Raw genomic sequence first — 22,532 nt, 5'->3', positions numbered from 1 at the left:
CAGCTTCCCAACCAAAAATGTAGTCTTAAAAGCTACACAAAGGGCAAAGAGTGAATATCTTGACACTTGTCAGTGAAGTTACACGTATTTGTGCATCTTAAAAATAATCTAGATTACTCACAAAGCGTGTGTGTGGTCAAAGAAGGGGAGCTGTAAAGTGGTACAAGTCAGCAAAGCCACCTCTACTGCATTAACTTTAGAAGCAGGCACTTGCTCGTGCTGCAGGCTCCCGATTGCCTACTCAGGGAGCATGTCTAGCCACTGGCATCCCTTGGTTCCAGTCTACATATTTCCCAGCAAGCCACCTACACACATACAGGCAGGTATATATGTGCAGGTTTACATACGTGTGTGTGTGTGTGTGTGTGTGTGTGTGTGTGTGTACAGAGTGTTTCTGAATAACTGAAACCCTTTTCCTAGATTTGAGTCCTATGATTACAGGGTGAAATCCTAAAATTGATGCAAGGCTTTATAAGACTCTGGCCAAGGGCTGAGGAACAGGAGAAAATGAGAGAGAAGGCATAAGCAGAACAGCCTAGGGGCTCAGGGGGCCGGGTTGGGGAGGTGACCATTCACTGACTCCTGCAAAGAACTTGGCAACATTCTGGTGCCCTGAGCACTGATATTTGGAGGGATATAAAGAGACAACACCATTGGAGTGGACAATGTCATGTCCACAATGGACACATGCAGCATAAAGAGTGGCAAGGATTCCTCAAGGAGCTTTGCATGTGTGGTCAGTTAAGGTGGCTGGAACAAATCCTGTTGGTCACAACAACCCCATTTACAATAACATCAAAAATAATAAAATACTTAGCAATAACCTAACAAAGGAGGTTAAAAACTTGTACACAGAATACAACAAAACATTGCTATAAGAAATTAAAGACAAAAATAAATAGAAAGATATCCTGTGCTCATGAACTGGAAGACTTAATATTGTTAAGATGTCCATACTACCCAAAGCAATCTGTAGATTCAATGTAATTCCTGTCAAAATTCCAACCACATTTACAGCAGAAATTTAAACAGTGAATTCATGTGAAATCTCAAGGGACTCCAAATAGCCAAAACAATTTTGAAAAAGAACAAAGTTGGAGTCTCACACTTCCTGATTTCAAATATATTACAAAACTAGAGTAATCAAAACAGTGTGATAGTGGCATAAAGACAGAAAAAATGGACCAATGGAATAGAACAGAGAGCCCCAAAATAAACCCTTGTGTACATGGTCAAATGATCTTTGACAAGGAAGCCAAAACCTTTCAATAGGGAAAGGGTGGGCTTTTCAACAAATGCTGTTGGGATAACTGGATATCCACATATGAAAAAGATGAAACTGGAACCATATTTTACACCACACATCACAATTAACTCAAACAGTTAAACAAACTAAAATGCAAGACCTGAAACCGTAAAACTTATAGAAGAAAACTTGGAAACAGTTTCATGACATTGGATGTTGCAACAATTTCTTGTATATGACATCTGAAGCACAGGCATCAAAAGCAAAAATAGACAAATGGGACCATACCAAACTGAAATAGCTTGTGCACCAAAGAACAGAATCAACAGAGTGAAAAAGAAACCTAGGAGATGGGAGAAAATATTTGCAAATCATGTATCTGATAAGAGGTTAATATCCAGAACACATAAAAAAACCTCAAGTAACTCAACAACAATAAAAATCAAATAATCCTATGTAAATATAGGCAATGAACTTTAATAGATATTCCACCAAAAATGGTATACAAATAACCACCATCATATGAAAATATGTTCTTCAACATCGCAAATTATTAAGAAATGCAAATCATACTCCAGTGGGATATTTCCTCACCCCTGTCAGAATGGCTATTGTAAAAAAAAAAAAAACCTGGGGCTGGTTAAAGATGTGGAGAAATTGGATGCCTCATGGACTGTCAATGGAATTATAAAATGGTGCAACCAGTATGGAAAACAGTATATAACTTCACCAAAAAATTAAAAATAGAACTACTATATCATCTAGGAATCCCAAAGATGTACATCTAAAAGAATTGAAAGCAGGGTCCCAAATAGATATTTGTACATTCACATTTAAAGCAACACTATTCATAACAGTCAAGAGGTAGAAGCAACTCAAGTGTCCACTGACGGAAGAATAGGTAAACAAAATGTGGCATGTGCATAAGTGGAATATTATTCAGCCTTATACAATGAAGAAAATCCTGTCACCTGTTACAACATGGATAAACCTTGAAGACACTATGCTAAGAAAAATAAGCCACTTACAAAAAGACAACTACTGTATGATTCCACTTACATGAGGTATCTAAAGTAGTCAAATTCATAGAAACAAAAAGCAGAATGATGGTTACCAGAACCTGGGGGAGGGAAAAAGGGAAGTTGTTTTTAATGGATATAGAGTTTCACATTTGCAAAATGAAAAAGTTTTGGAGATCTGTTTACAACAATGTGAATATACTTAACACTACTAAATCTTACACTTTAAAATGGTTATAATGCCAAAATTTGTGTTATGTGTTATTTACCACAATTTTAAACAACTAAAAATATATATATACTGGTAGTCACTGCATTTGATGAACTAGTTCATACGCACATGTGATACACAGCTTGGGGGTCCATAGAACTATCTATGGGAACACTTTAAGGGACTGAGTTAATGCCAGAAAATGTTTCAAAAAATCACTTTGATTTGTCAATTAATATAAATGTATATTTATGTTAATTATAAATAATTATAATTATGCTATATGTTATATATATTATGCATATATAGTACAAACATAAAGGTGAGCCCATACTGTCATTACCTGATAAGACCAGGAGACGTTAAGGTTACACAAAAATTTCCAGCATCCCAAGGTAGTTTTTACCCATAAGGATGACAAAGGACGTTTTTTTCCATACTTTGTGTATCTTCAGAGATTTGGCCAGCTCTAAACATCACAAATGTGTCCCCAAATATTTATGTTACCTTGTGCATTATAGCTTCATAGCACATCCTGTGATCATTTAATACACATGTCATAACTTCTCAACATTAAGGGGACAACTCATGGTTTGAGAATAGACACTCAAATTATTCCTGATTGTTATTAATAATGTGATGGACTCGGAGGAGACAATGATCCATGAACTAGAATCTGAAGTGGTGTCCTGGGGATTCTTTGGCACTAAAAGCAGATTTACCCTATCTTAATCCATCACAGCTGAGGAATAATATGTCACGGGATTGTTAGCAAGACCTAAATAATTCAAAAAGATGTCTCTTGAGGTATAATGGAAAAATTAAGTTGAACTTTATTTTAAAGCAAGCCATAAAAATCTGCTTTTGGATCTGTCAATGTGTATGACATCCATTTAAAACTTACCAATCAATCCAGTACTTTTTATAGTTAGCAAGCTGATAAAAACCCCCACTCCCACCTAAATTTTTAAAAAAATCCTAATTATTTACTACTAGGATGAAACATGTGTTGGAATGAGAGAATTAGAATCAGGGAGACAAGAGAAGAGGTTGCTTAAATCACATGGGATGGTAAGGGTGGATTAATCCACTGGCCAGAGGTCAGTTCACTGAATTCATATCAGAAGCATATCTTTTTAAAAACTAGTAACATTCTGCCTTTCCAGTTCTCTGGCTATTCCACTCTAGTGAGTTTTATTTGGTTGAAACCTTCTGATTTCACTTAGCTGATTTCACAAGATAAACTCCACCCTTCGTTGTGAACTCCTTAGTTCACTGAAACTCAGAAAAGAGGGATGGAAATTGATAAGAACCTATGGCCCCTTTATGAAAAATACTGAATATTCAAGCTCAAAATACCTGTTCCTAAGATACCAATAGGAACACTAGTAGTTCTAATGTTGGACAAAAGTAGTTGGAAACAAACTGGAAAGGAATGCAGCAGAGAAAGAAAAGATAGAGTTTGTTTTACTTTGTTTTATAAAAATTCTATTTGTTTGTCATGAGTAAGAGTTATGAAGACAGATATCTACTAGCAACTAGAGATACATAAATAGAGGTTGAGAAAGAGGTTAGAGCCAGAAGTCTTGATTTGGAAGTCCTTGGCATAGGGGTTGGTTAAAGCCCTCAGAATGGATATGATTTCCTTTTCAAAAGAGAGTGCATAGGAAAAATAAAATCAGAGGGCATAAACTGTGCCTTGGGGAATGCAGAGACACAGGTAGAGGAAGGGGACAGCACAGTGGTATTGGAGCTGATGAAGTAGACAATGTTTCTCATGAAGGGAGAAGGCTCTGCATCCACATGCCTAGTCTTTTAGGGCAAAAGAATCGTCACATATTAGCACCAGTGCCTGAGGAGGACCCCGGAGTGGGGTCGCAAGATCTCCATGGTCAGAGACTAATGAAATGTGAGGGGAAAAGTCTGTATCCAAGACAGGAACCAAGCTGGGTCAACAACAACAACAGAAAAAGTTTGATGAAGGAGAAGAACAAACCTAAATCTGAATCAAGTCACAGGGGAAGGTCAAATGAGAAGTAAAGCTGACCCTTTGAACAAAATCACAGACGCTGGACAGACTGGGGTCCTGACTTGACCAGAAACAAACAGCATTTGGAAGGATTCGGTGATGCTCTACACTTCAAGGCTGACTAGCCCTTTATGTGAACAGAGTTCTGAGGGCTTCACATGACCTGATACATAGAGGTTAAGAGCACCAGTTACAGCATCATATAGACTTCAGGTCACTTCCTGGATCTGTCACTTACACCCCTGTGACCTTGGAATAATAATCTCTTCTGAAACTCAGTTTGTCTATAGAAAATGATGTATAAAATGGAGATGATAAGAGTGTATATATCACAGAACTGTAGTAACAACTTAATGAGATGATGTGTGGAAGGCACTTAGCACAGCTCCTAAGATATCCACAAATGCTTTAGTAAAGTTATAAAATAGCCTAAGCCTTACCAATTGCATCTCCCCACACTGAGGATCCAAATTCTCTCAAGTCACTTTAGGAGAAGCGACGGTAAATAAAGCTCTGTAATGTGCTGAGGCATAACTTTCCTTTCCCAATACTCATGAAGTGGTGCACATAGCCACTGAATCCTAGGTTGAGGAAGACAACCTATTTTGCTTGATTGCCCTCCACTCTATATCAAACAAAGAGGAACTACCTATCTTTTGTTCTGGTAGCTAGTGCTCCACAGTGAAAAATGTAATGATAAACAGGGCACCTAATAAGTTACACATTTCCCTAACAATGTTACTACTACCTCTGGAAAGCTTGGGAGACAACATAAAAATCAGACTATGTCATGGCCAGTCATGAATTCCAAGAAGTAAGAAGGTACTTCTGGGACCCTGGACTTTTATTTGGACAATAAATCGTTTGCTTATATACCAGCTCTGTGAAAGGATGCAAGGAAGAATAACTTAACCTCAGTCTGCAGAAGGAGAAACTGAGGCTTAATGAGATTGCATGATCTGCCCAAAGACACACGGTATAGGTGGGTATTTATAATGCTTTCTGGGGACCCAGCATATTTTGAACACCTTGCTCTGTTTGGAAAATCTTCTGAGTCGTACCTTATATCAAAGTGGAACCCAAAGAAATCACTACCCCAGCCTCCCTAGACGATAACACGTGGACGTGCGCTCTAGACTCCATGCGAGACTAAGATTCCAAAGTGCGACACTTAATAAAGGAGGAATTCATGTTTCATGTCTGTGGATGACAGAAAAGGTGTCCATATTTGGGGGCTGGGAACAATTGGAAGGCCAAGTTTCTGGTGTGTCAGTGTCACTGGGGAAAGTGCCAATGGTGTTGGTTTTATACATGGTTCCTGAGAACTCAACCTCAGCCCTGTTTCTCCAGTCAAGCCAATGATTCTATGAGCTTCCCAACAATTTTTTAACAAACTCTTTTTCTGCTTAATCAGCCATAGCAACGTCTAGTGCGTGCTTCTAAGAACCTTGGTGGGTTGGGTCAGTAGTTGAACCTACAAGTTACATTACTTTCAACATAGGATATTTCTTCTAAAAGAGCTTATCTGTGTATGGTCTCAATGATCATTCCTAGCTCATCAATGTATGCCATTCCCCAACAATTCTGAATAAAATAAGAATTTATTGTAATTCACTTTGGAAAGTCTATCCTATGGCTGTGAGTGAACTGTGCCAAAGTAGCCAGCCAGTTTTGTCCAAAAATCAGTCAAATCACAAGGAAAAAAAATCAGTTAAAATAGGTTCATTTGTTCCACAGTGTGTGACCAATATATTCTCCTGATTAATTGATTTTTTTCTCTTTTTCACCCAGCTGTGGCACTAAGAAAAGACACAGCCTTAAAAATTATTTCCTCACTATAAACATAATACCTCCATATGTTAGAATGTATAGAGTTATGGACAATAAATTTTACCCTGAGAAAGGGAAGTTGAACAGACCCCTTCCTTCTGTCAACACTGTATTGGATCGCTGGGCAAAATAAACAGCATCTCAGGGACATCATTTGAAAACACTGAGAAACTTAACTCTTGCCATTCCATTATGAGCTCCCTAAATTCCCCAACAATTTTCAATAAAGAGAAAAAAGAGAGAAAGAAAACTCTGCCTGATAATTTTTATGACCATTTGGAAATTTTGTGACATTACACCATCTTCACATCAAGGGAAGCCCAGGACAGTTTATCTGGAAGCTCCATCACTAGATAGTGTGAAGGGCCCATTTCCTCAGTTTAGCACCATCTAGGTGTCATCTTCCATCATTTCCCTGAGCCATACATGATAATGTTTGTTTTGCTTCTGAGACCAGGGCCTCCTGAGAAACTTACAAACACCCAACTTGTCCTGGAGCCCCACACACACCCCACTTTCTGCATACACCAAGACCACTCTAGAATCACCTTCTCCCCTACCAAAGTGGATCTGAAGCCTTCCCAGAAAAATTCAATGTCTTTTGAACATTTTTTATTCTTCTTTAAATATTACCTAAAATTCAAAGTACCAACATGGGACAAAGTACTGCTTGGTCTTCAAATCACACAGTTTCCACTCACATACACAGAGCCCTATTGAGAATTACTAAGTAACCAAAGAAGATTAGTACACTCGGGTCCCAGACACAATACTGCTCTAACCAGATGGATGGATGACTCACAGAAAGTCTCTACTTCTCTGGACTTTGTTTGCTCATTTGTGGGAAAATGATATTAAACTAAGGTCTAAAATTTTAGCTTTGTTTTTAAAGTACATATATTTACTATAAAACTATTCAGTTATTTATATTTACCTTTATCCCAATTTAAGATAAATGGTTATATTCATATCAGAAAAATTATAGATATTAATTCGGCATATTCACAGGTCTAGCAGTTTAGGGTGATCTAGATTTCTAGGAGTTTATCCCACAATCACATACAGTGAAGAAGCAAGAACTAAAGACCACCATTTCTGGATCCCAAAGCAGAACCGAAGGTCCCCAGACTTTCTGATCTTTGACAATGCCTTGGCCATAAACAGGCATAACCAGATTGCTGCCCTGATTTTTCCAAAGGTGAAACAGACTATTTACAACTATTCCAAGTAAAACTTCAGAGTCGGTACCATCAGCCTCTCTTGTGAATACATCTGGGACTGTAGACAGCAAAGGAAATAATAACATTCATTCCTCACATTGATCCAGCTGCTGGAGCAGGAAGAATCAATACACATTACTGCAATGATTTGCTGAATTTTCCATTTGAAGAAATCAGCTTCTATTTAGACTGAGGAACAAAATATCTACGACTCTACAAAAGAAGTGTGAAGGCTGGGGAGAATATTTAAGTCACAAAGAAAGTCAACGTTGGGGAAATTTGATGGAAGAAAGAACAGTCTTAAAACTAGGGCAACCAAGTTATTTGGGGGTTCAAGGGCCTATTCTTTCTGCCACGGCAGACCCCAAGTGGGACGCGATGACTTCTAGGTAGGGCAACATCACAGCATAATACGGGCTCTCAAATAGGAGCTCCTTGTTCTCCCAAACGGTCACCAAGTGAGAATATAAGCCTCACACTTATTTCCACTGTTAATTCCAGAACTTTTTTCTTCCGTCCTTACGCAGAAGTCTCTCAAATCATCCATTTCTTCTCCTAATGAACATCACTCTCCCAGTTTCCCACCACCCTCTTGATCATGGCCTCACTTAACACTGTGAATTTTGACATCTGTTTAGAGTTTTCCTCTCCACTCCTAATACTACTCCCATTCTGGTAGATCCCAAAATTGCTATGGAAAACCCATGCAGGTGTAGGTCACACCATTCCTTGATTTCCTCAGCACCAGTGACCTGCATCTCATCTCCACAATAAAACCCAATCCCATGGCCAACACCGGACCTTCATGATCAGCATGCAGAATTGTTCTACCTCAAATGAGACTCCATTACCCCATTTTTTGACCAAAAACTCTACTCAACTATAGATCACTTACCATCTTATTCTCCACCACACCTATTTTTCAACTTTACCACTATCTCTAGAATCTTAAGCCTTCTAATTCTTCCCAACTAATCACCAACTGCTAGATTCACAGCCTGCCCCACATATCCTGGATCCCTGTGGGCATGGTCATGCCAGAGAACCACACAAAGGCATGCTTGCTGCCCCAGCTTGCTGCCTCACCTCACCCTGGATTAATTCAATCATCCTCTTTTATTCTCAGGTATTTAGGAGCTTGATTCTTGATTGCAAAAAAAGCATTAAATAAGCCATTGAATTTTAAGGCACTGGATCTTAGAAATAATCTAGTTCAAGTCCCCCTCAATTTGCAAATAAGGGAACAGAAACTCAAAGAGGTGAAAAAACTCACAAAGGTTACAGAGCTCATTAAGCAGCAAGGCTGGAACGAGATCCCAGGGTTCCTGGCCTCCTGACTCCAAGCTTAATGCTCTTTCTTTTATGCCACATCATCTCCCTGGGCAGTCACTCACTAACAATTGTCAAACACGGGCTTCAATAAAGGATATTTTATTCTGAGTTTGAGAATTTTACACCATGTAATTCTTTAAGACACTATAATACATTCTCTGGGTTTTGTTTCATTTTGTTTTGTTTTTTTCAATCACTCCCTTGTCCATCTGGGGAAAATAATCTTTAAATACCAACAATACAGTGATTATAAGTAATCTATAATAATCAATAACCTACAAATGAGCACTGAATTCTAAGACGAATTCCCTATGTCAGTTCTGTTAGACATCAGCATTACCAGAGGTGATTTTTTTAACCAGTAGAGATTTAGGATTCTTGTACCCTCGTCCAGAATAAACAATGGGATACATTATATGTGCAAGTCCTGATCTTAAAAACAAATCTCTAGAAGCACAGGATTTCCATTATTTAATTTGTATATTATATATAGTAGTCCCTTGGTATCCACAGGAGATTGGTTCCAGGATCCCCTGCAGATACGAAAATCCAGATGCTTAATTGACTTATATAAAAAGGCATAACACTTGCATATAACCTACACACATCTTCCAGTACACTTTAAGTCACCTCTAGATTGCTTATAATACCTAATACAATGTAAATATTATGTAAATAGTTTTAAACACAATGTAAATGTATGTAAATCACTGCCAGCATAAGGCAAATTCAAGTATTGTTTTGAGGAACTTTCTGAACATTTTTTTTCAAATATTTTTGATCCTTGGAAGGTTGAATCCACAGATGTGAAACTTGTGGATATGAAGGGCCAACTGTATATATAAAATTATTATTTGGAAATTTTTAAGAAACAATGAGATAAAAATGCTGAGTTAGTCCCCTCTCCAGAGCTAAACACCAGAAGTTCTGGTAGTGAAGCCAAGTTACAAGGATTTTTTTTTTTTTAATTTTCCCAGGGAATTCTGATGTCAGTCGTGGTCTGATGCCCAATCTTTATCTCATGTAGCAGCTTAAGGCATGCGATACGTAAGATATTTCGAGATCCTGTTTCTAAAATAAACAACACAATCCAGAAATTTCTTGGCAGCTGCTGCTCTTGAGCTAAAAGATTCCCAAACTGGGTGTGAATAGAAATCAGCCCAGGTCCAAAGCTCATACCCACCGTTACTCAGGTAGATAAGTCAGCCATACAGAAAGCTTCTCATAGGCCTTGTGACATCATTAAATGTAATGTTAGTGGCCTCATAGTACGTCCTCCTATGATTTTCTTTCTTATTGCATTTTTGGTTAACTTTACCTGTATGATCTCAGGGTGTGTCAAGACTATCCTGAGATATTATTTCTTCATATGTAAAAATGAAAAACTTGAATTACTCTTAGTCTGAATATCTGTGGTCACTCCCCAGTTGCTCTTTCCTCATATACCCTCTCAAGACCCCTTCCTAGCCCAAATTTCATTAATACAGACCAGTTAAAACTAAATTTTACATGTATAAGACCAAACTGAAATACAAATATTAGAATTAGCATTTAGCAGTTATAATAGGCCAAACACTGTGCTAAGTATTTTTAAATATTATATTGCATTTAATCCTTTCATGTCCCTACAGAGGCAAAGACCATTACTGACCACATTTAGAGATGAGGAATTAGATTTAAAGAGGTTAAATAATTTCTCCAAAATGGCACGACAAATGGCAGAACCAAGATTCAAACCCTATCTGGCCCATCCCAGAGCCCACTCTTCAATTTTATTCCTCTTCATGTTTAGAAGCTCAAATAATTAACATTCTACTGAGGGCTACGTCATATCCATATTATTGAGAATTTGAATAACTGAGCTTTGAATCAATACATTGTGACTCTATTTTGTTTTTTACAGAACTTTAACCCTTTGAGCCTTACAGAGACAATTGTTTTCCATTACAGAAACACATATACACCACATAGCCAGTGAACACCTACTCCAATTCCTTTTTTACATGTAGATCATGACACTGGGGCTCAGAGTCTTGCCTAAGGTCACAAATCTAGTTAGAGGCAGAGCTGGGATCCCTCTCCACTGTCATGCTGCCTCTCACAGTTAGACATTACCAATTTCTTTACAGCCACAAATGATTTTTTAATACACTCATCAATTTTTCAGAGACACTGGTAAGATCCCATTACAGTATTTCCATGCAACAAAGCTGTTTCTATGTAGCAGAGAATAGTTCAAAATCATGCTACTTTGTCCCTCAAAATCACATACAACCTTAAGATTACAGGAAATTCTGAAGGTGAATTTTTTTCTGGTGTCTCCCCACATGCCAATTGTTCTCCACATGGGAAAAGCCTAGTTGTGTATTACTGTGTGTGTTGTTTCTTTTGAAATTATCTAATCAGACCAAACTACATGCAGCTTTTGGTTCCTTTACATGAAAATCACTTGCTTTTTCCTAACCCTTCCTCTTCCCGAAATACCCGGATCACTTTTATCACAAGGCTGTAGAGCACCGAGTCTTGCTCCCACGTTTAAGGAGGTGTCTAATGCACAGAATCAATCGTCTTGGCTGTATTTGGAAATGTCTCATGCATATTTCCTATTCAAAAGAGAAGACTTCTACAATTCATTTATTGAACATACATTCAGTGAGCACCTCCTGAATGCTTTGTATAAAATTATATAAAATTTGTATAAAATTAAGTGCCAGGAGCAAAGAGATGAGTAAAGCAGAGGTCCGACCTTCAAAGAACGTATAGTCTGCCAGAGAAAACCAGTGTACACAGACAATGCAATAGAATTTAATAAGGGCTGTGGCAAAGATAAATCCAAGATGTGTGGGATCTCACATAAGGGGCATTTAACTGTGCTTCCAAATGGATATGAGATGTGAGGTGGGTCCTGAAGGATGAGTAAGAATTCTCTCAAAGGATTAGACAAAGAAGGAAATTCCAGGAAAAAGGAATTGCACGTGCGAGGACATGAAGCAGAGGAGAATATGAAAATATCTAGGAAACTGGGATCAGTGGAACACGGAGCTAAAAGATGGGCAGTGTCTTTGTCATAAAGGGCCTTTCATCCTATGGCCGTGGGAAGCCTGCTGACCCTTCTACTCACTGATAACGTATACCCTCCCAATCATCTTCTCCATCTCAAAGTCCTGTTATCTTCTTGAACAATTTCTATAACCAACCCAACAGCCTTCATTTTACAGAATAACTCAACTCCAGTGACACCTATGTCCTTGCCTCATCTCTGCCTCAGAAGCAGTCTTCACTCTTCCTTACTAGTATCTCAAAAAACAAAAAAAAAAAAGGAAAGAAAGAAAAAAAAAAGTTATCTCTCCCTTTGTACAACATCATTCTTTCAAACTGTGCTTCTGATGCCATCCTCTCCCTGCATCTTTGAGTCACTGTCTGTAAATTATCCTCTCTCCCTCTTCTTTTTCCTGATCAGTGTGTTAGTTTCAACACTCTGCTATGAATCCTCTCCATTTATTCATTCAGTATGTCATGTTTATTACCAAAACCCACACTACACATTAGGATCTCAAAAGGTGAATAAGAAAGAGATGCAGTCCTCAAGGAGCTCAGCCCAAAAAAGGAAAGAGACATAAAAACAGACATAACTAAATGTAATTAATTTAGTCTACACAACACAGTATGTGACATAGTTCAATAGAATCACCCTAAACGTCTGCAACACATTATTCAAGAAGTGTCAAGAGGAGCTGTTTTTATCCTTTTTTAACCCAAGAAGGAAGCAACTCTGCCCACTGAATAATATTTATAATGATCCATCTACAGACATTGAGATGACCATTTGTAGCACTCCAAATGTGCTTGTTCTTCTTTCTTCCCCAACTCAGTTAATGATACTGGCTCTTCAAAGCATGAATCTGGGGTCACCCTTGATACCTACATCATCACCTGTGTCTAATCCATCAATAACTCTTAAGTGGTTTCACCTTCAAAATATATCTCAAATCCATCTGCTTCTAGCCACCTCGATCATCAGCCATCATGATATCTTGTCTGGACCACTGCAGTTGTTTCCAAACTGGTCTTTGCATTTCCACTGATGCTGCCCTTTCAACCATTCTCAGCTCATCAATCAAAACAATATTTTTTAATTGCAAATATGTCAGAATTCCACTTTACAACTCTCATTGGCTCTTATTTCTTTCATAAACTTAAGTCTTGATACAGCCAAATCCCCTGACAGATCTTTCCTTTCCCTGCTTATCAAACGTGAGGTATACACTGTCTCCCTTGCTCACCATGGTCTGACCTGCTTGCCCTTCCTTAAAAGCACTGAACCAGTTCACACCTCAGAGACCTTACACAGGCAGATCCAACTGCTTAGAATGTTCTTCTACTCAATCTTCACCCAGCTAATTCCTACTTATCCTTCAGAATTCAATTTCAATGTCACTTGGTAGGAAGTCTTCAACAATTCACAATCTGAGTCACGTCTCCCCAACATCTCCCACAGCATCCTAGCCTTTTCCTTCAAATTTCAGAGCACAAGATGTCATCAGACATGTGTCTGTGAGAATATTCATTTAATATCTCTCTCCTCCAATAGACAATATGCTCCATGTGGGCAAAGCCTACATCTGTTTTCTTTACAACTATATATGCAACATTATTTAATATAATGCCTGATACAGAACGGGTGTTCAATAAATATTTGTGAATGAATGAATAAATGAAAAAGAAAGCCAGAAAGGAAGGACAAAAAGAGAACAACTGCACTGATAATCCTATTAGAGAGAGAAAGGTATCACACGGTCATTCCAGGGCCATTTGCAGTTCTCTGAGGGTTCTCCTCATCTTTAATTTTTTTAACAGCTTTACTGAGATTTAATTCACATCCCATACAATTCACCCAATTAAAATGCACAATTCAACAGTCTTTTGCATATTCACAGAGCTGTATGAATAACCCTAACTTTCACCATAATCAATTTTAGAACGCACATATCATCCCAAAAAAGAAAGCCCATACCCATTAACAGTCTCCCACAAAGCACCTCCCCCTTGGGCAACCACTAATCTACATTCTGTCTCTATAGATTTGCCTATTCTGGATATTTTGCATAAATGGAATCATAAAATATGTGGTCTCCCATGACTGGCTTCTTTCATTTAACATTAATATTTTCTATGTTTATTCATTCATGCTACATGTTGTAGCATGTATCAGTATCTCATTTCTTTGTACCTGCCAACTAATATTCCATTGTATGGATATACCACAGTTTATCCATTCATCAGTTGCTGTACACAAGGGTTGTTCTCACCTTGGGGCTATAATGAATAATTCTGCTATGAATATTCATATGCAAATTTTTATTTCTCTTGAGTATATACCTAGGAGTAAAACTGCTGGATCATATAGTAACTCTAAGTTTAGCCTTTTCAGGAACTGCCAAACTGTTTTCCAAAGCAAGTGTTCCAACTTACAATCCTACCAGCAATGCATAAGGATTTTGATTTCTCCACAACCTCACTAACACTTCTCAAAAACCGGGTTTGTTTGTTTTTTTAATTCTATCGTTTTAGTGGGTGTGAAGTAATACATCTTGTGGGGTTTTTTTGCACTTCACTGATGCTAATGATGGTGAGCATCTTTTCATGTGCTTATTGGTCATGTGTTCATTAGCCTCATCTTCATTTTCAAAAAGCCCATCCCTTGGTAAATAGACTATATTAAAGTGCACCTATACCCCTCGTGGAAGATAAAATATATATATATATACACACATAAATTTATATATGTAACTTTATAATACTTGTGTTGTATTCCTATTGACTAGATGACAAAATGTTACATTTTGCAAAACTTTAATTAAATATGTATTGATTTCAATTTTGTTATTTTATTTTCCTGTTTTTAAATCAATAGAACATCTTTTCAGCTCTCCAACATTCCTGTGGGTCACACTTATGGTTCTTAATGGTCATTCTTATTCAGTGGTAAAACAGATTATTGGCATTTTGCATTAGCTAATAAGGAAACAAAAGTGGTACCTTATTGCCTGAAGAGGTTCTGAGAGCGTAGAGGAACAATCCAGACCAAAGCAGAATTATTGCCTTAACTTTATTCTTTATGGTTTTTCTCCAGTTCTGTAGGTAGAAGAAACTAAAAATTAATATGATAATTCACTATATAAGCCATTTCAATTCATTAAATATCTGAATTTATGTTGTTTTTATTTTATAATATTCATTTATTAATTTTAAGAAATTATTTTGTCTTCCTAACACCCCTACTTAAAAACTCCCTTCAAAAAATTAGAATTTACTCATTGCCTTTGAGCACTGTGCTACACATCTGATATTTATTATCTCATTAACATCAGAGATGCCTGTACTTGATGGATCCAAGCAATTCTGACTACATCTCTGCTTTTCAGAGTTAACAAAGGCAAATACATAATCAGATAAGTCAATTAAGACTTATTTCAGAAATCTGGTTCATCCATACTTGTTTGAGTACCTAACATGTTTCTCTATGATACATAGGTAGGTGATAGATAGAAGGATGTATAGAGGGATGGATGGATGGATGGATGGATGGATGGACAGACTGATGAATGGACAGATGGATGGTCGGATAGATAGAGATTTGGGAGCATAAATTATGCCCAGAGTATCAGGAAGGCTCCCTTCCCATTATATAGGTCCCTAAGCCCAGGAGACTAATCTTATAACTGTGTATAATGCTCCCCCAGCTCAAGAGAGCTATTGGTACCAGGAAGACTGACAAAGTATCTCGCCAGTTAACTAAAGGCAAAAGCAATCGGAGTCATAGGTGTCTTGATTTAATCAATCACGAAGATTTAGTGAATCCACAGGTATCTCAAAAAGACTCAGATGAACTGAGTTTCAGGGACCAAGCTGGTGACATAGGAGGCTCCTGAATTTCCCTCCTGTCATGAACATATTGAATATACAGCTACTAATGAAGCAATACCCCTAAGAGAAATTCAGAAACTAGCTAAGTGATTCCTACACCTCAGACGACTAAGAAAATACTCACAATGAAACAGCTAGGAAAGGCTGAGACATTCTCTCTCCATAAACTTCATCCCTAGCGCAGTGCCATGTAGTCAGGAAAGAACCTCCAACTCCCAGCTTCTCCATCTGGAGTGAAAGGTTTGGGCCACAAAATTAGTACCCCAACTTTTAAGGCTCCCACTTGAGGGATGGCCTCCAAATCACCCAGCTCTGAAAACCAAGGGGGTTTGCATTCCTGAATCCCACTGGAATGCAGCAAAGAAGCAGTTTTTAACAGGTGTCCAAGCACTCACCTTGCCTATCCCCCAAGAGCTCAGCATGCAAAAAGCAGGCAAAGAAGCCCATCTCCCAGTCTTTCCCTGGAAGGAGTTTGCCTAGTTTACAAACTGATGCCTGAGGGTCCAGCTTCTAATTAGCACAAATCCAGGTGCTAGCTGCGATACACCTCAGTTGGCTGGGGTACCTGGTGGGCACTTCTCCTGCCTTCTTCCCTGCACTTGCTCCGACAGCAAAACCAAATTGCCAGCATGTCCCTGGAAGGAGCTTGTTCATACATCTAGCATCCCATCTTTTACAGCTGTCATTCAAGGTACAGGCCCTCCAGTCACATAACTCTGATATCCAATGCGGCTTGCATTCATGAGTCCCACAGAATATAGCAAACAAAGAAGCAATACTTGAAAACACAGAGGCTCACCCTCCACAGCTAGTCATATAGGCTCAGTACAGAGGAAGCAGGCAAAAAAATGCCCATCTCTCAGTTTCTCCCTGGGAAGGGTTTGACTGAATACTTTCCTGGTTGTTGCCTGAGGCTCCAGCTTCTAATCAGCTTGCATCATATGATCCTTCCCTTGGGACAATAAAAGGTCGTGGCAGAATCTCAGCTACTGGGAACCACTAAGAACAAAGACAATCACTCTCGGCAACCAGGAACTTGGGCTAGGCCAGTTGAAAGGTCATCTCCTACATAAGACAAGTCTGTCAAGTCTGGAAGAGGTGGCTGTTTTATCTAATGTTCATAAACCAACAGAGTCAAAGAGACACTGGTGAGCTCTACCTGGCTCACTGGAAGCTCCAGAAAACGACCTAGAAGTACTAATTAGAGCTCAAGATGATTAAAGTTGAGGAATTTGTCTCTATTCCAGGGCAACAAATACTCTTCTGACAATAGCACTCCATCACTGAGCATTTCTACCTACTATTTAAACTACTTTTCACTTTTGATTGAAAAAAGAAACACATACATAGGGAAATAAGTGAAACAGAATCCAATGTATACAATGAAAATTAAATCTCCTTCCTACTGCAAATCCACCCAACTCCACTCCCTGTAGAACCAATACTAGTAATTTCTTGGGTACTTGTTTTAATACCTATTTTATTTACAGACATCAAACACACTACTCTGCATCTTGCTTTGTAATGTTAGCACAAATGTACTGACATCTAACTCTTTAACAGCAGCATAATATTCCATAGTATGAATCAACCATAATTTACTTAACTGATCTCCAACTGATAGATGTATTTTGGTGTTGCTATTGGAAACACAGCTGGAGAAACATCTTTGTTCATAACTTCTTTGACCACTTAGGATAAATTTCTGGATGTGGAGTTACTAGTTACAGGGTAAGTGTGCATCTTCAATTTTGTTAGCATCCAATTGCTCTCCAAAATGGCTGCACCCGTATTTCTCTCATCCACAATGTCTGAGGTTGAGAGTTTCTTCACTCTTCAACACTGGATAGTACCAAGTGCCTAAATGTTGGCAAGCAGGTAGCTATCTCCTTGTTTTGATTAGCCTGTCTTTAACTGTAAGTAACGCTGAATATTTTTTATATTTGTATAATCCATTCATATTTCTTTCTCTGTGAACTGCCTATTCTTTTTCTTTGCCTGTATTTTTACTGAGTTATTAATTTTTTCCCTTATTAAATCATCTAGCACTGCTTTTGTTTAAAATGACTATTGTAGAAAATAATATCTTTTCTTTCTCAAGAAATATAGGAACCACTTGAGACTTTAAGCTATTCCCTGTAGATTTATAAAGCCTAAATTATTTTTTAAGTCACATATTCTGTTTTTACCATTGCAAGGAAGGCCATGAAAGAAATCTCATACTTTCATATTTATTGAAATATCAATTCAAATTTGGTAAGTTTGACTAGAGTATGGAAAAACTTTCATTAATAATTAAGTAGACTCCCTTGAATTCTTACTATCTCTTTATTTCCCTGGTCTTTATTCTTTTAGCAAGAAGAATCTCCTCCTTCTTTGACTCTTCTGTAACTGTTCTGCTTTTTTGTCTGATATTTTAGTCAAATAAATCCTTGACCATCAAAGACTTCTTTGCTTAAGTTCGATAATCCATAGATATTTAGGGACAATGCCAGGCCTTCTTCAAAATGCATTTTCACTTATGTCTGTTGCTCTGAGTAAGAACTTACAAGCATCAAGAGATACTCTTCCATTTCCTGATAATAAAATCATGGATCCAGTCCCATTTTACCCTCATTGTATACTCTACAGATGCTTCAGAAGAATCCATGACATTTTATTGCACTAGTTTACGTATGTACCTGAAAACCAAGTTGTGTCTAATTCATATCTGTACTTACTGTCCAGTACCAACCCCAGCACATGGAAAGGCCTTAGTAAATGCACGGAATGAACAAAGAAACGAAGTTGTATTAACTATTCACTTATTACAAGTCAGCACAAGACCAGAGGCAACGCTTCCCTGTTCATACTTCATTGGAGGAACATTCCCCAATAGACCCCTTCTCCTAGAAGCAGGAAGATAATCAGGTCTTTCTGAAGATAATCAGGAAAAGCTCTTGGAGCCTAATCAACCATTGTAAGAGCTCCCTCGGTGATTATTACAAGCTAAATTACAGAAAATCCAAGCTTGAAATATTTTATAAAGCAATTTAAAATATTTAATAGGATACTGAACTCTTGAAAGGAAACTGCTCTCTTTCCCTGGTTATATGATGGATGTATTGTTTTTCTTCAGCCCAAAAGAGGTAACTGATTATATGAAGAATAAATACGTAACTAAAAAAGAAAGCTGTTAGTAACCAGGATCTCTAAGAAGCCAGGCTGCTTTGAGCACATCTGTGCTGGGGTTTCTATCTCCTTCCAACCTGAGATGGTGATTTTTTTCCTTTCTTAGAATAGGGAAGCCAGCAGGGCATCAGTATGCAGCCCAAATCAGGAAGGAAGCCTCCAGGGATGCAGAAGCAGGCTTCATTCCCAGCTTGAATTGTTCTTTTAATGGAATTCTACAATACCGAAAAAGTTTTTGCTGAATTCTGTCCTGAAGCTCGTCACAACAAACTGATTAGACTGACAGCTTGGCTTGAGTTCCTAGGAGAAATATAATTGAATAGGGACTAAGAGACTTGAAGGGAACAAGCCCACTCCTGAGACTGTATGACTGAGAAGAAGTAGCCTGGAGTCATGGAGTTCAAAGCTGGAGAGGAACATATCAATAATAAAGGACCTGACTTAGGGGAGGAAACTGAAGCCCAGACTGGTGCTGGCTTTTCCGGGGTAGAAGTGTGAATGGGAGCTAAAAAAAATGGAGGTGGTAAGTGTTGGTTTGGTGGTGAAAGGAAAGAAGGCAATAGGAGCCCTTTAAATGCTTCATGACATGGCAAGGATTGTTGTCATAAGGGTCTCACCAATGGAGAAGCTGGGAATGATTTTGGATTATTTTGAGAGTCACAGCTCATGATGAAAGAGTGATGATATAATGAGCTGCAGAAAGTCAACTATTTTAAATAGCCAGAAAGGTACCATTTGGGTTGCATACTCTTTAAATATACAAATTCATTCTGCCTCTGTCTTTTGGGATCTAAGATCATTAGTTCCTATAGAATCTGTAGAAGGCAGAATAGTGGAGCCCTAAAGATGTTTACAACATAATCCCCAAAACCTATGAATACCTTACATGGCAAAAGGAACTTTGCAGATGTACGAAACGAGATGGAGAGAGTATCCTGGAGTATCCAGATGTGCCCAATGTAATCACAAAGGTCTTTATAAGCGGGAGGCAGGAGGGTCTGAGTAAAAGAGACGTGAATGATAGAAGCAGAGATCAGAATGAGGTGAATAAGGAGTCAAGAGCCAAAGAACGCAGACAGCCTACAGAAGCTTGATAAGGCAAAGAAATGGATTCTTCCCTAGAACCTTTAGAAGGAACACACCCTGTTGACACCTTGGATTTTAAAACTTCTGACCTCCAAAACTCTAAGATAAATTTGTGCTGTTTTAAGCTGCCAAATTTGTAGTGATTTGTACAGCAGCAATAGGAACCTAACAGAGTCTTGAGTGCATTATGAAAAGAAGATTAATTTGCATATTTAATGGACTTCAGCCCTAGACCAATGGGAATAAGGGCACCATTACTATAGAGCTGTGTTCTGACCGTCACCATTCCCCAATCCAACCAGGCTCTTTCACAACTCTGTGCCATGTGCTCATTCTGTTCCCTCACCCTACTATTCCTTTTTGTCCATTTTCCACCTGTCATATTCTCACTTATCCTTTAAAAGCAATTAAATGTTACCTTGTCCATAATGGCTTCCTGGATGACTCCAGGAAGACTAAGGTTTCCTCCTTTGTTCCCATGGAAACTTTGTACCACTGCTTTGCCCCTTATTATAGTCTGACTGTCATTGAGTCTATCTCTATGCCACTCCTTCCTTACCCTCTACCCTTCTGTTAGTCTTCACAGGGGTAAATATTAATCCAATCCTTAATTGGTAGACTATCATACAGTTTTTTGGCAAAAGATCTTCCCCTTATTTTTTATAAATTGCCTGCCCCAGTCATTAGTACCACACTGTTCTGCTTACTGTAGCTTTGTAATAAGTTTTGAAATCAGGGGGCATGATCTCTCCAACTTTGTCCTTTTTTGTTGTGGTTTGGCTACTCAGAGTCCCTGGAGAGTCTAGAAGTAAAATTGATTTTTGTATGTTGACCTTTTATCTTGTGACCTCGATGAACTCACTTATTAGTTCTATGAGGTTTTCGTTAGGTTTTGGTTGTGTGCGTGCATGTGTGTGTGTGTGTTTGTAGACTTCTGAGAATTTTCTTTGTACAAAATCATGCCACCTGCAAATAGGCACAGTTAATTTTCTTTTCTTCTTCTGATACATATGCCTTTTATTTCCTTGCCTTGCTTTATTGCACTGATTAGATCTTCCAGCACTATATTCAGTAAGAGTGGCACAAGAGTTGACATCCTTGTCTTGTTCTCAATCTTAGGGAAAAAGCTGAAGTCTTTAAGTATTACATATAATACTAGCTGAAGCTGTTCTGTAGATGTTTTTTATCAAGTTATGACTCCCTCTACTCAGGATGTTGAGGGTAGCAGAGTACATATGTGTGGGTGGGGAGGGATATGTGTGAACTGTGTATTTTCTGCTCAATTCTGCTGTGAACCTGAAACCGCTCTAAAAAAAAATAAGTCTATTAATAAAAAAAAATATACAAATATATTATTTCTTACCTATTATAGATTGGCAAAAATCCAAAAGTCTGACAATATACTATGTTGCTAAAACTAAATAAACAAGCACTTTCATACAGGGTTGGTGGGAATTCAAAATCAGACAACCCACATGGAAGGGAATATGGGAATATTTAGTGCATACATTTGTCCTTTACCACAATACTCAGGCAAAAATATGAAGAGACATATATATGTATAAGGCGATTTATTGTAGCCATTTGTGCAACAGCAAAAGACTGGAAATAACTACCCCCACCACCAAAAAAAGATTCCTTCTTCTCTTATTTTCTGAACTTTTAAAAATCATGAATGGAAGTTGGAATTTTGTTAAATGTTTTTGTTTTAGGGTTTTTTTTTTTTTGCATTGATTGATATGGTCATGTGGTTTTGTTCTTTCGTTTGCTAATATAGTGAATTATATTGATTGATTTTCAAATACTGAACAAGTTTTTGCATCCCTTGAAAAGCTTCATGGTGTATAATTCTTTCTATATATAGCTGAATTCTATTTGCTACTACTTTAATAATTTTTGCATCTATATTCATCCATTCATTTTGAGATCTTCCTAATTCATAGTATTTAGTGATTTCTTATTGAAACCCGGACATTTTCAGATTATGTCATGAGAGTGGATGTTATTTAAGCCTTCTGTTTTAATTGGTTCCTTCTGACACCTCTCCAGCAGAAGGGGAGGGCATTGCCTTGTCAGTGTTGGGTGGAGGTAGAAGTCGGGGTTCCCCCGTTGGCCTATTTGATACCTAAAATAGGAAGAGTTCCTGTCACTGCTGTGCAGGAGAAGTTCCAGCTCTCCATGTGATCTGCACTCATACTGCACTAAGGGTGGCCTCATTACTGCTGGGTAATGATGAAAGCCCTGACTCTCTGATTGCTCCGCAACAGGGAAGGAAGAAATGCCTTCTTCCTATCAAGTAGCTGTGAAAATTCAGGCTCCCCACATGGTCTGTCACTCATACTACAGGGTGGACCTCATTACCAGTTGGCAGGAAAGATAGTCTCAGCTCCCTAGTTGGACTTTTGTGATACCACTGTGGCAGGGGTTGCTGGGGTACCTTGCTACAGTCTTGTTCCTTTGG

At 38.2% G+C, this 22,532-nt stretch overlaps 1 long non-coding RNA gene across 1 annotated transcript in view; it reads right to left on the bottom strand.

Moving 5' to 3' along the window:
- Positions 1 to 22,532, bottom strand: part of LOC116664097 — a 430,835-nt gene that overhangs the window by 370,862 nt on the left and 37,441 nt on the right. Inside the window, exon 3 of the long non-coding RNA XR_004320436.1 lies at positions 14,927 to 15,022. This is a non-coding gene — a long non-coding RNA (uncharacterized LOC116664097). The remainder of the gene's footprint in view (positions 1 to 14,926; positions 15,023 to 22,532) is intronic.

Source organism: Camelus ferus, chromosome 6 (genome assembly GCF_009834535.1).
Source record: "Camelus ferus isolate YT-003-E chromosome 6, BCGSAC_Cfer_1.0, whole genome shotgun sequence".
NCBI lineage: Eukaryota > Metazoa > Chordata > Mammalia > Artiodactyla > Camelidae > Camelus > Camelus ferus.
The sequence above is the reverse complement of the archived record's forward strand: the minus strand, read 5'-3'. Positions and strand labels throughout refer to the sequence as shown.